General features: G+C 36.2%; 2 long non-coding RNA genes across 2 annotated transcripts in view; both read right to left on the bottom strand.

Annotated features, from left to right (window-relative positions):
* The window catches only part of LOC121827292 (uncharacterized), a 301,492-nt gene extending 284,379 nt beyond the window's left edge, over positions 1-17,113 (bottom strand). Inside the window, exon 1 of the long non-coding RNA XR_013049200.1 lies at positions 16,992-17,113. This is a non-coding gene — a long non-coding RNA (uncharacterized LOC121827292). The remainder of the gene's footprint in view (positions 1-16,991) is intronic.
* LOC121827294 (uncharacterized) lies at positions 1,866-6,338 on the bottom strand. Its single transcript, XR_013049204.1, has 4 exons — positions 4,668-6,338; positions 4,113-4,265; positions 3,056-3,137; positions 1,866-2,581 (listed from the first exon to the last, which is right to left on the bottom strand). It is a non-coding gene; the product is annotated as an uncharacterized LOC121827294 (long non-coding RNA).
* Positions 17,114-22,475: the final 5,362 nt, after the last annotated feature.

Raw genomic sequence — 22,475 nt, 5'->3', positions numbered from 1 at the left:
AAATAAATATTTTGCTATAAAATCTCTTTAGAAACCAAAGCAAAATGTTTCTAGGGATCTGTTCACAGTCATGAATATTCTATATTCATTACATCACAAAAGCAGTCTTTCTACTCTGGTATATGAAGTCATGTTTCATTTGGGGGTCTAGGGCAGACTTCTATCTTCATGATCTCATTGTTTCTTTTCTTTACACCAAATGATTACAGAATCTAAGCAAGAGCTTTATAGATATTTGAGGCAATTCTGTCCTGTCATTTTTTATGTACATGCTGACTCAATGTCACAGAATAACTGAGCTGCTCCTGCCTTTCCTGGCAGTCCAAAGAAAGAGTAATGCATACAAATCATTTTACTGCTTAAAAGTTTTGAATAAAACATGCTAACCTTGTCATACTAAGTGACAGACAGAAATGTCACCATTGTTTGCCAGGGACAAATAATCTATATACTTCATGTATAATTCATCTGATCTTTAAGAATGTTTAACAATATTGAATTTAGATAAATTTCAATGTTATGATGAATCAAACTTCCTTTATCAATTTCCACATGTGCCTCATCAATTTAAGTCTCCATCTATATTGCTCCATGTTGTATTAACTGTGACAGATCTAAAGGAGATTCATATTTCCAGGAAAAATTTATGGGTCCACTGCCCATAAGCAGAGGCTTCTTTATCAACTCTTAACTTGGAAGCCTCGAATTACCAAAGCTTTGTAAATCTGCCAGACACCCCACTTGCAAATACAGATATCAATAAGCCTTTCTAAGCTCGAGCCTTTGGTCTCTGAACAGAAACTGAAGAACAAACACATCAACATGAAATTTCAATCCTTTCTGAACTGAAGTTTCAGTGACTTCCTATTCGTTTCTGTCAATTAAAGCTAACCAAAGGTAGGCCTGGGAATGAATCATGAGGCAAAATGGGAAAGAATGTGCCATGCAGGTTTCGAGATGAATGGAAGCCCCCATACCATGGATAAGAAGACCTCTTTCCCTGTAATGCATGCTCTCCAGAGCACTGGTCCAGGGAGCCTATTTTGTGGTTTGCCTGAATATGAACACTGAAAACATCTCACCTAGGACTATCCTGTTGTTTTTCTCTCTTAGGTCTCTGATGACTCTCATTTTCTGAACCTTAGAGTATTCTTCCCATGACTGGACAGCATTTTTATGCTGATTTAAAGAATTTGATAATTAAATTTCTCATGAAGCACAAGGTAAGAATTTTGGACATTTTCAACCACTAAAAGAAGATAAAGAAAAGAAAAACATGTGCATGTGTGTCACATTTCAAAAACTAACATTTGAACTGGATATGATGGCACATGCCTTTAATCTCAGCACTTGTGGGCCAGAGGCAGGGAAATATCTGCGACTTTGTGGGTAGCTTAATCTGCCTAGTGAGTTCCAGAAAAATGAGGGGTATGTAGAGAGACCCTGTCTCAATAATAATAATAATAATAATAATAATAATAATAATAATAATAATAATTTTATTAACTGAAACTACCCTTTCCTCTCTTTGATTATGATCATATATACATTATGCATATGTCAGCTCATCTCTAAATACACCTAGATATATGCATATAGGTACATATGAACATACATCTATGTACATACACACACACACACACACACACAGACACACACACATAATTAATTTTTCCTAGTACTCTGGAAAAGCAGACCATTTTTTCACTAACTGAGCTATCTCCTTTGTGGCCTATTCACAAAGTAGTAGAAAATTATATGAGAAGTTCATTTAATTCTTCAAAGATGGAAATGTCAGCAATGCAGAGTTGAGTAAATGAACCTATGGGAAATAAAATTATGTATTGGACTTAAAACAGGCCTTCTTTTTCAGAAATGTCTAATACATTTTTTTAAGTTTGTAAAGCCCCTCTTTCAAATTTCTATGTGCAAAAGATTTTTAATTCCTGAAGTTATTTATAAATCATTACATATTATTACTTTTTTCAGGGTTGGGCACCTACACTTTTCATTTGATGTTCCAAGGTGAGTTATGAGACTCACCAGATAGTATTGAATATTACTGGCTGGCAATGTAGGCACCGCTATGTGTTTAGAATGGTTTATTTCTAAATGGAAGTAGGAAATTGCTTCAGTTATAATAAGGAAAGTTGAGAATGTACCAGGGTGAGGGATGAAGTGGGGATGAAGAGACAGGAAAGTATGGAGAATGGGTATAATTCAACTATGTTACATGCATATATGAAACATTTCATATATAAATATATGAGAAAATACAACATTTAAACTCTTTTTTATAATTCTGGTACACTAATAACAAATGAAAAACAAAAAAGAAACTCAAGGATTTCTTATTCCAAAGAACTTAACATTGGCCCTTAACTAAGCAATTTATAAGAAGATCTCTAACAAAATATCACATTTCAGCTACAGTAATACATGCCTGTAGATTTCCATTATTTTTCCAACAGTTCTAATTTCATTGTGGAACATTCACCAGATGGAAAGGGGCCATTCTATGAGCTTTTGGCAGATAGTGTAAAGTTGGCTCTGCTAAATGAAAATCTCTTGTTTGAGGAGCCTGTGAAATTGGCAATAATTGACATTTGAACACACAGAGAATTTTAAAACTGTTTTTTTATTTGCAACAAGAGAGTCTTTGGAAGAGATTTTTGTTAACCCTTAAAATTTTTATTTTACCTTTAAACCCAGGCCTTCAGTTAGCCCTTAAGATTTATTTATTAAATCTGTCCCATTACTAATTCTCACCCTTATTATTATTTTTTTTTGTGTAATCGTGTGAATGATAGGATATGGGAATTGAAATCCATTCACTGGTGCTTGAGAAAAGCTGGATGCTCTTCTAATCTCCTCCTCTGAGAAACTTTGCCCGCACACACAGGGAGTGAGGATTTTTATGGTGCTTTATTCCTAGTTGATAGGAAGGACAATGATTTCTTCTTACTAGAAAATACTTCCCTCTTGTATTGATTATTATGTAATTTTGCTAAGACAAAATACATAGCAAAAGAAACTTAAGGATGAAAGAACTTACTTTGCCCCACAGTTTGAGATATATTCCAGGATTTTGGGGAAGCCAAGGTGGCAAAATCTTGAAGTTGTTGGCCACATCGTGTCTGTAATCAGGAAGAAGAGAATGATAGCTGTGGTGCTCAACTTGCATCCTCCTTTTAATGTGGTGGTATTGTGTTCCCCAAAATATTGTGTACCTTAATAAACTTATCTGGGGTCAGAGAACAGAAAAGCCACTAGTTAGGCAGTGATAGCACATGCCTTTAATCCTAGAATTCCAGAGGCAGAAATCCATCTGGGATCTCTGTGAGTTCAAGGCCACATTGGAAACAGCCAGGCTTGGTGACTCACGCCTTTAATCCCAGGAAGCAAAATTTTAATCCTAGGGAGTGATGGTAGAAAGCAGAAAGGTATATAAGGTGTGAGGACCAGAAACTAGAAGCATTTGGCTGGTTAAGCATGTGGCTGGTTAAGCATGTGGCTGATTAAGCATTCGGCTGGTTAAGCTTTCAGGCTTTGAAGCAGCACAGTTCAGCTGGGATTCATTCTGGATGAGGACTCAGAGGCTTCCAGTCTGAGGAAACAGGACCAGCGGAGGAACTGTTGAGGTGAGATAGCTGTGGCTTGTTCTGTCTCTCTGATCTTCCAGTGTTCACCCCAATACCTGGCTCAGGTTTGATTTTATTAGTAAGAACCTTTAAGATTCATGCTACATTTTAATTCAGTCTAGTATCCAAGTCCAGCGGAGTGTACCACTCACAGTTTAATGGGTCTTCCCACCTCAATGAACCTGATCAAGAAAATCTCCTATGAACATGCCCAAATGCAGCTCACCCATTAAGTTAAGAACTGTGACTAACCACTACAACTCTATGTAGGCTTGGGGTTGGGATCATTAATCTTGGTTGTCAGATTGATTTGGTGGGGAACAGATATTAGATCAGCATTTTTCTGATTTGTCTGTGATGGCTTAGACAGAGAGATTAGTGAGTGGAGAGACCCACCTCGGATACGAGTGTCACCACATCATATAGGCTAGAAGCCAGAGTGGAATAAAAGGAGAAGCAGAAAAAACATACCAGTACAGGCATTCTGCTCCCTCAACTTCACAAGCTGAGATTTACCACATCTTCTTATCCATGGCTGACTAGATCCTCGGGAAGCAGAAACCACAAGATGTTTTTCTTCCTGTTAATTTTTCCTTTCACGTAGCTGTCACAGTGACAGTAAGTCTAAGTTATACAAAGGTATTTTAAACATTCTTTTGCTGTAAACTACCTCTTTCTTTACTGTAATTTCATTTGGGAGAGTCAGGAAAATCGTTAGTGTTTTTTGGGGGGCAGAGTGTATTTAGAACCAAGATTGGTGTATATGTTCAGGGTCCTCAGAGGTTCACTGTTTTCTACTTACATTTCTGTTTATTATTTTTTTTCCAGATAGATCTTGCTTGTAGCTAGAGTTTTCCTGCCTTGCCCACAATCAGGACAAATCTCTATCACTTGCCAGTCCCACAGCCCCTCAGACCCGATCAAGTAAACACAGAGACTTATATTGCTTACAAACTCTATGGCCGTGGCAGGCTTCTTGCTAACAGTTCTTATATCTTAAATTAACCCATTTCTATTAATCTATACCTTGCCACGTGGCTCGTGGCTTACCCATGTCTTCACATGCTTCTTGTCATGGCAGCGGCTGGCAGTGTCTCCCTCTGTCTTCCTGTTCCCTCCTTTCTCCTCTCTGTTAGTCCCGCCTATACTTCCTGCCTGGCCACTGGCCAATCAGTGTTTTATTTATTGACCAATCAGAGCATTTGACATACAGGCCATCCCACAGCACTTGCTGGTGAAAAAAAAATAAACAAATGTAAGCACTCCAGGGATGAGGTAAATTTGCCAAACTAATGCCAGCAACAGTCCAGCAGAATATTGAATGTCGTTGACCATGGTATTCTTGGATGTTCTTTATGTTGTGACTCTAACAGCTATAAACAAGCTTATTGTTTTTCAGGAACCCAAATACCAGGAGGATGGTAGAAATCATTTATATTAACAAAATTATAAGACAAATATTCAAAGGAGCCATTAAACTGAGACCACTCTGTCTACTATGTCTAATATTTTTCAGAAGCTTCATGTACTTCTATAGAATATATCATGATGACATTTCATTATTTAAAACTTGTCATTCTTCATGATTTCCAAACAATGGTATGAAATCTGTAAACTTCCTAAAATTCAAGAAATGATAATTATAGAGAAGGCTCAGAAATTAAGAGCATTTGCTGATCTTCAAGAGGAAATGACCTGAGTTTGCTCCCAACACCTACATGGAGACTCACAACCATATGTAACTTCAGTTCTAGGAGAGCCATGACCTCGTTTGGCCTCTATGGGCACCTGCACATAAATAATGCACTGACAGGTAAATGGTGCACATGCAGCTAAAATACCTGTACACATAAAATATTAAAAACAATTAGTTACAAACAAATAAAATAAAATTTAGAAAATGAAGTACATCACTCAAAAACATTGAATATACAGTAAAGAACCACGGCTGTCTTCTTCAGTTCATTTTGAGAGCTCAAAGGATGAAGCTACATTCTATGTTCATACTTACACTTTAAAAAAAGAGTCAAGTGATATAGTGAATGGTGTTCAGAATACCCCAAGGGAGCAGCTAAACTTATATTTGAGAATAATTAACCAGGGAAAGATTTACTGAAAAATAATCAAAAGAAGAATAAGGGAGAGAACAATAGTGGCAATTACAATTAATATAAAGAGAAAAGGATGACAAAAGATTACAGTTTCAATTGCAGTCTGCAGTGGTGTGTATTATATCCTATAACATAAAGCTGTTAACTCATTTAGAGAGGAAAAACACGAGATGAATCAAGTGGTTACGAATTTGGTTTTGTCTCACAAAACATCTTGATTGGGTATTTTGAACTGAAAAGACTCCTCCAGAAAAAGAACTGAAAAACAGGAAGAAATTAGTAGGATCATATTTATTTTGCAGATGAGAATAAGGAGGACTTGGATGTAAGGGTTTGCAAACTTCAAGAAGTCTTCAAACTCTACGTAATTGATTGATCAGGTTCATGTAGAAGGCATTGAGAACAGATGCAGACAGAACTTTGGGACACATATTCTTTGTAACAAAATGCCTTTTGAGATGGGTGGCATGCTCACATATGTGATCTCAGCATATTGGAGTCTAAATCAGGAGGACATCTATGACTTTGGGACTGACCTGGTTCTAGACCATAATAGGCTACAGAATGAGACCCTGTTTCAATGAAAGAAAATAAAGAAAGAAGGGAGGGAGGGAGGGAGAGAGAGAGAGAGAGAGAGGGAAGGAGGGAGGGTGGAGGGGGAAGGAAGGAAGAAACAAAGAAACAAAACTTAATATATTACCACCTTTAAAGAATAAAGGGATACTTCCTTTGGAGATATGAGCAAGCTGTTGCTAACATTTCTTCCTGTTAATCACAAAAGTTAGTTGTGAGGATCTTCACTCCCTGGTTTAAAAGATGTAGTTACAGGGGGCTTATTCTATAGCCAAGGACAATGAACACAATTTCCCTCGTGGAAAATGACTTGTATTTTCATTATTTTTCTTTTAAATCAAGACAAGTACACAGAGTCACTTTCACCAATAATTCTTCATTTATCTACTGGGCTATGGAGACGGTTGGTCCTGCTATTATGTAAAAGGAAAATTTCAGAAGAAATCATCTGAACCATCTCTGATAAGCTAACAAATAATTCAGACATTGTTAGAGTTCTGCAGATATTGAATTTTGTTCTCTGTTGAAACTTAAATAACCAGTCTTTTGGAAGCAGAGAAGCCTGGGCTATGAGGCTCCATGAACACTTACAATACTTCAAATCCTTCCCTTGGAGGTACAGAAGAGGTAAGTGTCTAGAAACTACTAAATCTTGCTTTTCCAACAGTTTTCAAATAGTACCTGTTAAAAGAAAGGAGGATATTGAATGCTTGGGCACCTATAGCACACACACACACACACACAAAAAAAAAAAAAAAAAAAAAACAAAACTGAAATAGTCTGCCAAGAGGGGAGACTGTTACATCCCTAGACAAACACACTGTCATCAGTAAATATCAATGGCTGTGAAGTCTATGTAGCACAGACGCATAGTTCATGAGTAGTTAATGTTAAAGGACAACAGAACCAACTTCTGGTGCTCCTATACAACCAATAAAATGGTAAATACAAAATGATTTCTCAATACTATTTAGGAGAAAGTGCAAGGATGGGTTAATGTCAATACAAAAATACAAAGAAAAGTTTCAAGAAATAACATAACATACATGGAATAAGTCAATACATTAGAGGAAACTAACAAATAAAGACAACAATGACTAAAAGAAAAAAACTTAAAACTTCCAGGACTTCTGAGTTTGAAAGTGGAAGGTGAGATTTCCTTTAAACAATTCAAGTAATAATTATTTGGTGCTGAGGGTGGAGAACTCTGTATTGGTAACTTGAAAAACTTACATTTATCTAGCACTAAAAGGCACAGGGAACCTAGCTGACTGAAGTTTGTAAAGAAACATAACAACCCAGAGTAACACAGACCAATGACCAATCAAACACATTGAAAATAAATACAATGTGTACCACCAAGGAATAAATAAAGATGTCATCTTTATTATTATTTATTGTGTTCATTGCCCTTGGCTACAGAGTAAGTCTCCTATATCTACATCTTTTAAACAAGGGAGCAGAGGTCCTTACAATTAACTTTTGTAATTAACAAGTAAAAGTGTTACCAACAGCTTGCTCATATCTACAAAGGTAGTGTCCCTTGTAAGATGAATTGCTAAATGGTTTTATTAATTAAAAAAAAAACCCAGAGCCAGATATTGGAGTAAAAACTGAGAGATCGGAAAAGCAAAAAGAAGCCAGCCACATTTTTACCACTTGGATATCCTCAGCCAAGAGAGAGCTACTTCCTGTATACCTAGGCCTATATGCCTTTGCATCCCTGCCCTATTACTTTCTCTCTCCACCCAGCTACATAACTTTCCTCTTTCCTCCCAGCAATGTCACTTCCTATCTGTCTTTACAGACTTCCAGACCTCTATGGTTAACTGGCACTGGGATTTAAAAGTGTGTGCTACCACACATAGCTCTATTCCCAGTGTGGCCTTGAACTCACAGAAATCTGGATGAATCTCTGCCTTCCAGGATTCTAGGATTAAGGGTGTGTGCCACCACTGCCTGACCTCTATGTTTAATATAGTGGCTGGCTTTTTCCTCTGATCTCCATGTAAGCTTTATTTATTAGAGCACAAATAAAATATCACCACAATCCCTTAGTGGTTTTTTGACAGGATACCATGCAAAATGCTTTTTTATTATTGAATGACCTTTTATATTTTTCCTCAAGTGATAACTGAAAAAGCATGTGGCAGGGAGAATATGAACAAAAAAGCCAACTGTGTAGAAAGGAGATTTGTTACACTACTGAAGAAAGAGTGTGGAAAGAATATGATTGATTTAAGTCACTAACCTCACATAAATTGTCATATGCTGCTAGAACTCACCAAGAAACTGGCTCTGGAATTAGTCTTCATCCCCACCCAGTCATCTTTTAGAATAAAGCATGTTTGTCTCAAAGACCCCTTGTCTGCAAATGGTCTACCCCTTCCAACTCTGTGAGAGAGGTGAAAAGCAGCTCTAAATAAAAATATTGTGCCACAAAAACAGACATATAGAATGATGGTATAAAATGAAATACCCAAGCATGAGTATTCTTAATTACAGACATCTGATATTTGATAAAGAGGCAAAAAAAACACATGCTGAAGAAAAGAAAAGATCTTCAGAAAATTGAATGTTCATACACAAAAGAATGAAGTTAAAGCCATATATATTACCATGTACAAAAGTTAGACCCAAATGGATCAAAGACCTCATTTTGAACCCTGGAACACTAAACCTGCTAGAAGACAATTAGACAGAATCTTAGAAGACATAGAGTTAGGACAGGACTTTCTGAACAGGACTCTGTTGCCAAAGAATAATAGTCAACAACTGGCAACTTGGACCTCCTAACACTAGAAGCTTCTGTACAACTAAGGAAACAGTTAAACAAATAAAGAAGAAACTCAAAATGAGAAAAAACCTTGCCAGCTATCCATCTGATAGAAAACTAATATCTAGAATGTACACAGAACTAAAAAACAGAGTCAAGAAAACAAATGATCCAATAGAATGGGCTAGGGATATAAGCAAAGCATTCTCAATAAATGAAATAAAAATAGTTAATAAATACATTAAAAAGTATTCATCATCCTCATCAATTCTGGGCATATAAATTAAGACAATTTTGAGATTTTTATCTCACTCCAGTAAGAACGGGTAAAATCAACAAAACAACTGACAAAAAATGCATGTAACATTTTGGAAACAGTGGAACTCTCATTGACTGTTGATGGGAAGACAAACTGGTGTATCTACTCTGGAATGAATAGGGATAATCCTCAAAAAAAAAACCTAAAAATAAATCTACCATATGCTCTAAATATAGCACTCCTTGGCATGTGTCCAAAGACTTGTCTTCCTGTTCTGCAGATTGCTGCTCAGTTATGTTCATTATCATCATATTCATATAACCAGGAAATAGAAACAAAATAAAATGCCATTCAAGAGATGAATGGGAAATGAAAAAGTTGTACATATACATAGTGGTATACTATTCAGCTATAAAAGATAATGAAATTATTACTTTATAGGTGAGTGTATAGAACTGAAAAAGATGATATTGAGTGAGGTAACCCAGACCCAGATAAACAAATGCATGTTTTTTTCCTCACATGTGCTCCCTAGCTACAAATCTGCAATTATGAATATACAGCATGGAGTAACCATAGAGACTAGGAAAGTATGAAGGGATCATCGGTGAGTGGAAGTTTTGGAGGGTAAAAACAGAATAAATACGATGTGAAGTGGGAAATGGGAAAACTTAAAGAGGGTTCTAACTTTGGAGGAGAGGCAGAAATCAACACTGAAGAAGGAGAGATAGGAATAAATATCACCAAAACTATCTGAAAAAAACTTCAAGGAATTATGTTATTTCATACTTACCTAAAATAATTATACACGATACATATAATAGTATTTGTATACTTATGTCTTTTATTTTTGGCTTTTTTTAAAAGACAGGGTTTCCCTGTATGACAGCCTTAGCTGTCCTGGGACTCACTTTGTAGAATGTAATAGTCACTAGGCTAGCCTGGAATTCACAGAGATCTGTGTACCTCTGTCTCCAGAGTGCTGGGATTTAAGGTGTGCACTGCTACTGCCTGTCTAGTAAGTGTGTGTGTGTGTGTGTGTGTGTGTGTGTGTGTGTGTGTGTGTGTACCTTAAAGTGTGGAAAATTCCTAAAGTGTGCATATATATCCTTAAACTGTGGCTATATGTCACTGTGATTGGTTTAATAAAGAAGCTGACTGGCCAATAGCTGTACAGGATAAGGTTAGGCAGGAGAGCCAACCGAAGGAGACTGGAAGGAAGAAGGGTGAAGTCAGAGGAATCACCAGCAAGACACCAAGTGGAGGTACAAGATGAAAGAGAGGTGGCAGAATGTAGATTAATATAAATGGGTTAATTTAAGTTTCAAGAGTTAGCTAGTAACAAGAATGAGCATTTGTAATTAATATTAAGCATCTTTGAGGTTATTTGGGAACAGCTGCTGAGACACAGAATTTCTAGGACTACATTAAAGCAAGTGTGTGTGTGTGTGTGTGTGTGTGTGTGTGTGTGTGTGTGTGTGTGTGTGTGTGTGTAGCCACTTGGGTTGACGAGGCTCCCCCTAAGAACCATAAACTAGCAAAAGTCCCAGTACTATACACAAGAAATCTCCATTTGAGTGGTTACTCAGAGTAGTACAAGCAATTTCCCCAAACAATATAGATGATAAATGAAAGCAGTTAAAAAAGCAGGGGCTGGCCCTGGAATGCCAGTATCTGAAAGCAGAATTAGTCCCTATCCAACTCTTTGACAATGAAGCAAATCAGGTAGTCTGTGTGTGCACAGGTGTTTTTTACATGGAGATATTTTAAAGGACATTGTAGTGACTACCTTTGAAGGTTTTTGTAAGCAGTCAATGAGTCAATACATAAAAGTACATAGGAATATGATCCTTGAAACATAATGTACACCATAGGCATTACAACTACAACTCTTATTGATATTGGTGTATTCAGCCACAAAATAACTGGAGCATAATAGCTATTTAATATAAAGTGAGTTTCATCTATTTTCCCCCATGTCTCCTGCCACCTGATTTCAAGCAAATGCAGGCATCCCTTAGCATTCTCTTCCATCTACAAAATGCCTGGCACATACTGGCATCTCTGAAAACTCTAATACTGGACATAAAATATGAATCATAATTTAATGGTGAAGAGTGAGACGTGAGAAGCTTTACAGTATTAGTGATCTCAGTTCACGTAAAGCCTCCGAATCTAAAGATGGAGGGGCTTCATACATTACTAGCTTCTTATGGTTTCCCTAGTGTTTAGACATCCCTGCTTAGCTTAGCCCAGTCCTCTATCTTAGTCCAATTTCCAAACTCCTAAAAGAGTACTTCTTATTCCCAGATGCAAAGAAACTCTCATGAAACTTTACAAATGCCAAGGTCATAAGAATAGTGCTTTCAAAATATCTCCATAGCTTAAAATGTATCCAAAAGTTCCCTAAAATGCTTTACATTCCAACTATTGACCAAAGAGCATATTTGGAATAAGCTTTGTGAGGTTTTTCAGAAATAGTGATGGTCCCATTACTCATTTTAGTCTGGGTATAACTGATGCATTATAGAGTTTTGTGACTCTTCTAAGTACCCAACATGCAACCATATCAAGTAATTGAACTTGGGATAAGGGGAAAAGGAAAACCCATTATGTTAAGAGGTAAGATGAACATGATACATCCTTTTCATGTCTTGAGATGAATTAAATATGAAAATTACATAAGTATAAGACCCACCTTCTGAAGAATGATCTCTGATCTTCCTGAGACCTTTGGGTTCGGGTATACTTTTGATTTCTTTAAACTTAAACTTAAAATAAAAACTGTTCCAAGTTCTCTGACACCATGAAACCATCATCACTGTATTAAAAAACCACTGTAGGCTGAAAAGAGGCTAACAAGCTGAGTATGGAAATTGCTTTTCAATATACCTAAAGCCATGATAAATAAGCAAGCTGGAGATATAAAAAGGAAAAGCATTTATGACTAGTATGAAAAGATGTCCACATACTAAACAATCTTTTTTTTAAAAACTTGTTTGTTTGGTCTCTTTTCCATCTCTTATTGTTCCTTCAAAGTTTTTTTTTTAATAAATATCATATTCTTTTATCAGCCATTCTACTGAAACATGTTCCTGTTAGATGATTAATGACAAAAATAAATTTCTACTTAAGAAAAATTTTATCCTAAATTAGGGTTAATATGTTACTGAAATACATATCTGCTGTGCATATTAACTTCCTGTTATCTTGAGGAGAGTGATGAAAATAAAGTGGTTTAAAATTTTTTCACATGTACCATTAAATTCTGTTACATGTCACTGTAGACTTATGGACTTTCTTTCTCAACTTCCTTAATATTCTACTTAGAACAGAGCACCAATGAGCCAAATGCATCTGCCTACCAATTTGTTTCAGGCATAAAGTGTCTTTCTCATTAGAAATCCAAATACTAAATTTCAAAACTGCCTTCCCTAAAGTTTTTTCATCATGGACCATGATGTAACATATTTGATTTGAATGTATCATACAGCTAAAATATAAAGATATAAATATAAGAATGTGGAGCCTCATCAGCACCCACAACAGAAATAAATTCTTTAATATAACTGTCTATTCAAAACAGGATTAAAATTAACTATACTAACTGGGAACTGTTTATTCTGATATAGCATGTTCTGATTACTACTATCAAAGTATCTGCCTCATTCTTACCTACTGACCTCATCCACCGTGAAGAGAATTCATGTCCTCATGGACAAAGACCACATCCTCCCAGAGTCCCTGCCAGAGCACAGGCACTTACTGAATGCGTGGCTTGGTATAGAAAACAGCAATCTTCCATCTATAGTGTGGGAAACTAAAATGGCAAGACAATATGATTATGCATGTTCTTTGTACAGTCTGGATGACTGCAGTCAATCCCTGTTCCTAAATTTAGTAACTGTCAGATATAGTTGGTATATTATGCACCCCAATAAACTTATCTGGGGGTCAGAGACCAGAACAGCCATAATATTAAACATAGAGTTTAGGTAGTGGTAGCACATGCCTTTAATCCTAGCATTCTGTAGGTAGAGATCCATCTGGATTTTTATGATTTCAAGGCCACAATGGAAACTGAGCCAGGTATGGTGACACATGTCTTTAATCCCAGGAAGTGATGGCAGGAAGCAGAAAGCTAATAAGTCATGAGGACCAGGAACTAGAGGCTTTTTAAGCTTTTAGACTTTTGAGCAGCAGTTCAGCTGAGATCCATTCAGGTGAGGACACAGAGACTTTCAGTTTGAGGAAACAAGATCAGCTGAGAAGTTGGCAAGGTGAGTTTGGATATGGCTTGTTCTGTTTCTCTAACCTTTCAGAGTTCACTCCAATACCTGGCTCTGGGTTTGTTTTTATTAATAAGACCTTTTAAGATTCGAGCAACAGTTGGACTTAGGCTATTGGCTGTTGCTATAGGAAAATTCCAAGACTGGGTAATTATGAAGAACAACCATTTATTTATGATGCTATAGAGCCTGGGTAGTCCTAAGATTAAGGAGTCAGGAAAAGCATCTTAAAGTTAAAAACCATTAATGCCCTTAATCAGTGCTGCAACACAGAGAAATCTTAGTCAAACAGATGGTTCAAACAAGACATGAAAACCAGGAGTTAGGAAAAGACTAGAAGAGCGGCAAAGGAGAGGAAACCCAATCACAATTCCAATACTTACAAGCATTTACTAAGTGAGAGGAGATATAATATACAACCCAGTTATGTTCTTACAACAGCAATGCAGGATAAGTGGAATTTAAATGTATTTTCAGAAATGAAAATGCATATCTGAATTAAAATCCTGACTGTGTTGTTTACTCCATGAAGTAGGAAAAAAAAATCCAACGCAGCATCCATAGCCTTGATATTCTCCAAGCTAGTACCAACTTCGAAGTTGTATCCCTGTTGTCTAGCTTTCATAGAGTCAGAAATTGCTACACATGCTAGGGAAGGAATGTGTAGTTATCAACAGTCTTACTCAGCCATGAACCCTGCAAGTTATAATAATTACCAGACAGGGAAAATATCCTCATTGGTATAGTAGTGGCACAAATGCTATAGGAGTAAAATCCATTTTCTGATTAGATTTTAGGCTCACTCCACAAGATGGAACTATGCCTTGTACTATTAATGGGGCCAAGAATCCATACCTAGGTAGGTCATAGTACCTATGGGAAAACTAATACTATTGTTCTGCTAAATGTCTACATAGTATTTAGCTGCTTCAGTATTATCTTTATACCAATATATTAACTCATCTCTCAAGCTTCATAACAAAAGCTTCTTCTTGCAGTAGATGTCAATAAACACAGAGACCCACAACTGGTCAGTGTGTAGAGGAAAAGAGATTGTAGAGTACCCAGCCCTAATTGGGACATTTACATCACACTTCCTCCTCCAAAGGCTCAGGGATCATAACAGGAGAGGTAGTGACAAGATTTTAAGTGACAAGAACATGAATAACTACAGTGAAATAGTGTCTGAACACAACAGGACAGATATACACATGAACTCACAGTGTCTGTGAAAACATGCACAAAATCTACAAAAAAAAGCAAGTCCCACACAATCCCAGCATGGATGTGGGAGTGACTCATAAAGTACTACTCTAGCTGAGGAGATATAGACAACTGATGATTGCCAGGAGAGGGAGAGCCAGTGGTTTTCAAAAATGAGGCCCATGAAGGGCCCCCCATGCTCCAATAAATGGCCCTCCACTCATGCATGTAATGGAAGCACTGTGTGAATTCTATGGGTTAAAAAAAACCAAAAACACAGCCAGGTGGTAACAGCACAAACCTTTAATCCCAGCTATCGAGAGGCAGAGGCAGGAGTATCTCTGGGTTTGAGGTCAGCCTAGTCTACAGAGTGGGTTTGAGGACAGCCATAGCTACACAAAGAAATTCTGTCTCAAAAAAACAATAATAATAATAATAAAGAATAATAATAATAATAATAATAATAATAATAATAATAATAAATAGATGAAAAATTGATGGAGGAAATAATGGTAAGTGACTTGGGAATGAATTTGAAGAGAGGAAATGGGTAATGGATATGATCATAACACATTTTACACATTTATGAAGTTCTCAACAACAAAAAACACTTAAAGATTTGATTTCTCCATATGTAATAGGTAGATAACAATATCTCATGGGGGAAGGGTAAAAATTAAGTAACATAATATTTGTGACTTGCTTCCAAAGAACTACCATATGCTATCTTCTAATTACAGCAACAGCAAGGCTGTGGAAACATTTTTACTGCGTAGGAGTAAATAAACTTGTCAGGATTATGTCCCTGATAAGAGTCCTTTAAAAAAAACTCAACCTTTTTTATTTTTTAATAAATAAAATAATTTTTAATCCCAAAGTTTGTCATCTTTCTGACATCCCATGGTCTGCTATTTATGTATGAAAACCACTCTTTCTTTGAATGAGAGACGGTAGCCAAAGTAATAGATGGGAAAATGAGATCACAGAGGTTTTTAAATGGATCTAAAATTAACACAGAATTAAAGGATAGTTTGTTTTGTACTAAATGGAAATTGAACACCACTTATCACATAGACTGTTTATAGCTAACATAATATTTGATGTGTAACTTATACAAAATAGTATAATTAGAATCTTAAAGTACAATATCTAATACATAATTTGCTAATAAATGTTTTATGGAACCCAGAACACCTTAAGGAACATTTTAAAATTAACAATGTCCATTCATTAGAGGTTTCCTTGTTTGTTTGTTTGTATTTCCAAGTAAATTGGTTGGAGTGAATAAGTTTTTTGACTTTTTGATTCAAAGCATTTTCAAAATGTTACCAAAATATTAAAATTGCTATTTAATTTTTGAAAATGAACAACCCTCCTTACTAGCTGAAATGACATCTGGAATTTTCTTTTTGCAGACATGCAATATTCAATCAGATTAATTTTTAATTTTCTAATTTTTTAAAGGGCAAATCTTAAAACTAGATTTTCTCCCTCACAATACTGAAAACATAAAAATGTCAAGATCATCAATCAAATACCCATAATTATGGAAGGATACAATGTCCGTGTTAAACCCAAATTACTTCACACTTAGCAATTCATGCTTAAAAAGATAGAACACAGCTAACCATTCAGACAACAGAAGCAAGGGCAATCAGAGTTTTTAGACAACTCTAAATAAAAGGCAGATTTTCCTGCTATGGATTATTTTGTCTCATTTCCATACGAATATTAAAAACAGTAATATATGGGAGAAGCTACAAAGTAGGCTTGATTGTCAACTGTACGCCAAAGTTGCTAAACCAGGTATTCTTCTCTGTTACCACGTGAGCTCTCCTCCTCTATGTGAACACTACCAAAGAGGAAACTGCACATGTGAATCCAAGAGTAAAATCACTGCCTTCTGTCAGATGACAAAAATGCCAAATGAAAACAGAGAAAATTCTACTCCCACAAACCACCCAGAAAGTCACCCGGTCCACCAATCTGACAACAGTGGGTGCCAATCAATAAAAGTAAAGGAAAAGCAAGCTAAGAAGTTTCTTATTTGAAATAATTAAGGATATCTATTAAAACAAGTTCCTTTACCCCACTAGTATAATTTTGTTTCAAAATTTAAAAACAGCAATTGAAACTGACCTTCTATCAGAAGCACTATCTCAATGAGTTTTCCACACCTGTCTGTCTTATTTCCATTCCCATTGAGGTCCACTGGTTAAGACAGGATCCTCTAATTCCGGGGGTGTGGGGGGAGGGCAAACTGCTTTAACCAACATCAGTAACTGACAACTTGATACTGAGCAAGGTGGAAGGACATTCTTTTAGGAGAGACAGGAAGCAGAGCTGAGCTCTTATAGCCATGAGCAGTAATTAATAGGGGGTGCTGTGGGAGTGTCAATTCAAACAGATTTCTTAATATTCAAGCCAAAGTTAAAAATAGTTTTGATGAAAACTTTCCATGTTTAAATGCAAAAATTTACTTACATTTATAAGGACTATATTTTTGTTAACCATCATATTTTTCTCCCAAGCAAAAGATACAATTCATTTTTACTGTACTTATCTAAAACCAAATATTTATTATATATACAGAATATAAATTAAATAATTGCTGTTGAGTCTTAAAAATATTTCTTGAAATAGCATGAGATTAAAAAAATCATATTTAGTACTATTGAAACATGATACACTCACTGCCTTCATCTTTTCACATATTTCAGTGGTGTGCCCTTCCCTATTGCTCAGAACAAGGGAAATTTGGCAGCCATACAAATGGACAATTTGAAGAAAATGTAAACAGAGGTCTGGCTGCTCCATCATGGCAGACAAGATATGAGAGAGGATACTAAGAAAAGATAGTAACAGAAACTAAAGGCAGACAGGAAAGTAACGAAATTCAACTAGACACATTTTACCTATTGAAGATGTCCAGAAGTGGAAACAGATGGACAACCCTGCAGGGGAGGGGTGTTTATGACCAGGTGACAGTTCTGCAGGCAGTAAGTGATGATCAAATCACATCAACAGCTGGCACTGGCGTGTGAAGGAAGACTCACCCATGGCAACTAAAGCTCACCCCAAGACCTGGCTACAGGAACCAGGATTGACCCTAAGAGCAGAGCTGGCTCGAGACTGAATCCTTGGACTCTGCATACAAAGCATCTAATAATTCCACCACTCAGGCAGATTTTTCTCCTAAGCTATGGGTTGGGGCAGCAGATAAGAAGGGAGAGCAGGATTGTAAGCTTCTGTCAGAGATGAAGAAAAAGAAAGTCATTTGTTTGAGAGGACAGCATCCTGAGCCCCTTTGGTCCACAAATATACATAAGATTCTTTTCAAAATGTCATCTGCACAGTATTAAACAAACATTATTTAGTAACTGCGTGTGCCATGCCCATCTACCCTACTTTCTTATCATATTAAAATATCATGCCAGTGGCATTAAGATTAGTCAAGACATTTCTATTTTTATAAAGATGAAGAAAAGATTAATATACGGTATAGATTGAGATCTCTAGTTTTGGGGGCCCAGTTTGGTCACCATTTTAATAAATTTCCTCAAAGAGAAAAAAAACTTTTAATAAACTCAAGTCCTGTAGAGAAGTAGAATATTAATAAATTAATAAATCCCCATGACTGAGATGAAGATTCTCTTTCAGAAGATAGGAAATAATAGGCAGGCAAAACCTTTACCTTCTTACAAATATTAACACCACCAAGTAGGAAACACCCATCTGACAGGGACAAAAATCAAGAACTCAGACCAAAGTAATAAAAATACATCGTGGCTGTTCAGGTGGCAGCTTGATTTAGAGAAGGAGGTCCTTACTGTGGCAATGGCCATAGATTAGTATGAGGTCCCTCCCAGGTCATTCCCTGACACTTCTATTTAAAGTCTTCACACTGATAGAGAAGATGTCACAATATTATCCCTAACTTTACCTAAATAAGAGTGTAAAACATGTCACTATTAGATTTTTGAAAAGTTATCCAAGAGAACAGGGAACAGCACAGAAAACTACCTAGACAGGAAGAAAATCCAATACAAGAACATCAAGCTGACTTGGACAGTTTGGGCCTGCATGACCTCTGCATCATATAAAATGCACGTCAAAACCACCTGCACTTGAGAGAAGCATTTATCTCTAGACGGATATTCTTAATTAGCACAGACCCCAGTTTGTGATTTACACAAGTTTTATTACCACAAAGTTTCCTCTGGGTGTCCGATGCTGTGTCATCACAGAAGTCACAGCACAAGAGGCTGAATGAGCAGCAAGGAGCTTCCATCAGAACACTAGGGAAACTAAAAGAGTCGCCTATCACTACTCACTGCTGCAGCAGCTACCAGAATGGTTGATGATATACAAGAGACACCCTACAGTGTCGAAAGGGAAATCTCTCAGCAGAAAACAATTCCACACTATTAAAGTGCATGGACAAATAAGATGGAAAAATTAAACAACTAGAGCAAGATACAATGGCCCACACCTGTAATCACAGCACGTGAAAGAAGGGGACGGGAAGGTCCAGAGTACACGATAATGAGATCAGCCAAGGCTACATAGTAAGATGGTGTGGTATGTCTTAACTATGTAAGACATAATAAATAAATAGATGATATAGAGATTGATTGATTGTAGATAGATAGATAGATAGATAGATAGATAGATAGATAGATAGATAGATAGATAGATAGATAGATAGATAGACACATACTAACCTGTAAGTAATATTTAGCTAATAGAATGTTGGCTCATTAGGAGAACTCTGACCTTCAATCATAAGCAGCAAGAAAGTCTTACAAGGATATGTTGACTACATCTGCTGTTCTAGAAATAGACTGCAACTAACAGCTAGGGAATAGGCATAGAAATAATGAGCAGCTCTCCATTTAAACTAAGGTACAAAGGTATGTGTGTTGATTTAGCAGCCCTAGGGACTAAGTATAGGAGGTTTTATCTCAAATCACCTTAAACATAACAAAACAAGCTCACATCACAACAAATAACTTTACCTATAACACTTTGAGCATTGAATAAAATTTCATTTGACTATACAGTCATATTATATTTCTTATATATTTAATTTTTTATTCACTGTGAAGCTACACAAGTTGAACTACCTCTCCCAAATTCAGGTACCTGTTATACGAGCTCCAGGCCTGCTGAGGGCTTGTTGGTTCCTTTGTTTCCATTTTCTAAGTAACAATATCTGGTAATGGCTTAACCATGTATTGAACTAATATAAGAAACAGAATTTAACGTATGGAAATGAACTCAGCCATGTAGATGTAACCAACCGTCTTATTAAATAAGAAACACAGAAACAATGTAAAAGAGAAAGCCGAGAAGTCAGAGCTCAGAGCTAAAATCTCACCCTTCCTCCTGCTGTCCCAGCTTCGCGAAAAGAGACCTACTTCCTGTCGGTTCGTATTTTTAAAGTATGTTGTTCTGCCTTCTCATTGGTTGTAAACCCAAACACATGACTGCCTCGTCACTGTCTGAATGTACAGCCCCCTAGGTCTTAAAGGCATATGTCTCCAATGCTGGCTGTATCCCTGAACACACAGAGATCTTATGGGATTAAAGGCGTGTGCCACCACCGCCACACTCTTGCTATGGCTCTAATAGCTCTGACCCCCAGACAACTTTATTTATTAACATACAATCAAATTAATATTTCAGTACAAATCAAAATAATATTTCAATACAATTAGATTACCACCACACAGCCACTTACACGTAAGTGTGGTAACAGCACAATCAAAAGCTTAGATGATGTGGGTGACTGAGTGTGTTCAAAGTGCACACATACGAAGCTGAGGATCCAGACAGCTACGTTGTCCATTTTCAGTTACGAATTTTCAACCTTGCTACCTAAATATCCTGAAATTTTTGGTCTGTTACTTAATCACATTCAATATATCAAGTGGCCATTGTATCTGCAGACTTATCATACTCTTGATAAAATAGCATGCATTCAATTTGGGAAACAGTGGTGGCAGCTTTTAAAATGTGCAGACATAACTTTGGTATATTTCACCAATGCTGCACAAAACCACTGATGCTGCTGTTCTATTTCTATAGATGAAGATGTTTCTTCTGGTGCTGGAGAAATAAAAATGATGGCTGAAATGGCACTTGAAACTATGCTATTGAATGAAGCTTGTACAGAATCATCATGGAAGCTCAAATTTGTACCCTGCTGAGACTCCATGTCTCTGCAAGTAGAAAAATGTTATTAATCTCAACTCTTGAGAGTAAGTTCAGATACTCTGAATCTCTTTTAAGAAAATAAATGCAAAATATCTTTGCATATAACTATTCATCACAATAATATTGAAAATTCTGAGTAGTTTAAAGCAGCCTCAACATGCAATAATAGGAGGTTTTTAGGCAAATGATAAACTACCCATTGGCTAGATAATATAATACTGATACTTCAAAAAGTGTCCTATATAATATATATGTATTTATGAAAAAAATATAGAGGAAAAATAAATACAAATATTTTATTATAAGCACTGAGAACTCATGTGAAAAATAAAACTTAGAAGAGGTATGTCAATATGGTACTGTGTATGTTAGAATGGCATCATGATAGAAATTTAATTTTCTCATCCTTGACATTCTGCAGTGTCCCTAAGACTTTCACACCTAAGGAAATAGGATCGATATTTTTTAAATGGCCCATGCAAGCCATTCTTCTGACAAGAAGATCTGGCAACCTATAAGAGAACTGAGACATCTTCTGAATATTTAAAAAGGCTCAGGAAAATGCTGACTCTGTGGAACATAAGACTAACATTTCATTCAGTTATTGCCATGTGGACTCTACCTATTCCAGTGAGAAAAGTAAGTTGAGAAAATCAAGATAACTACACAATTAAAGGATGCATTCAGTCTAAATAAGATTACCAAGCATGTGGAATCCATATGAATGGAAATGCAACTGAATTCCAAGTACTCTGATTCTGATCAGTATTTTACTAATTATTGATTGACAGTCAGATAGGGTCTCACTCCTCCTCTCAGTTAACTAGGGTGGCAAAACAGGAAGGGGAGCAAGCTCAGAGCACTCAGATTTGAAGGTATTAAGCTGTGCAGGTTTAGAAAGCTAATGTATTTCTTAATTCCCAAAGTGATTTTTCAAAGCAGAATCTTGGAAGGACTGCCAAATAAATTTAATCCTTTAAAATGATAATGCAGATTTTTTTAAAAAAAAAATTGCAATGGAGAGCTGTGGGTTTAAAGAGAATGTTTAAATATCCCATGTATTTTAACTTGTAGCTTATCAGCTCACCTATGGATGGATGCTAACATCATTTCCTAAAATTAGAGGGAAAGAAGGAGGTTTAAAATATAAAAGAAATCCTTATTTCTTGTGTATATGCTTATGAATTAATATGTAACCTTATAATGTTTCATCAAAAAGTTAATTCTAAATGCCAGTAGTTTGCAATAAATAACATGTTCTTCAGAAAACAGTAATGACTAATTCCTATGCTTGGTCAATGAAGACAATAGGAAAATCTAAATATGAAATCGTTCTTCAGCTAAAATGTAATTAGGAATAGATTCCTGCATATTTGCTGTTCCTTGCAGATTTAAAAAACCTCA

This window comes from Peromyscus maniculatus, chromosome 2, assembly GCF_049852395.1.
Source record: "Peromyscus maniculatus bairdii isolate BWxNUB_F1_BW_parent chromosome 2, HU_Pman_BW_mat_3.1, whole genome shotgun sequence".
In the NCBI taxonomy this organism is placed as follows: Eukaryota; Metazoa; Chordata; class Mammalia; order Rodentia; family Cricetidae; genus Peromyscus; species Peromyscus maniculatus.
The sequence above is the reverse complement of the archived record's forward strand: the minus strand, read 5'-3'. Positions and strand labels throughout refer to the sequence as shown.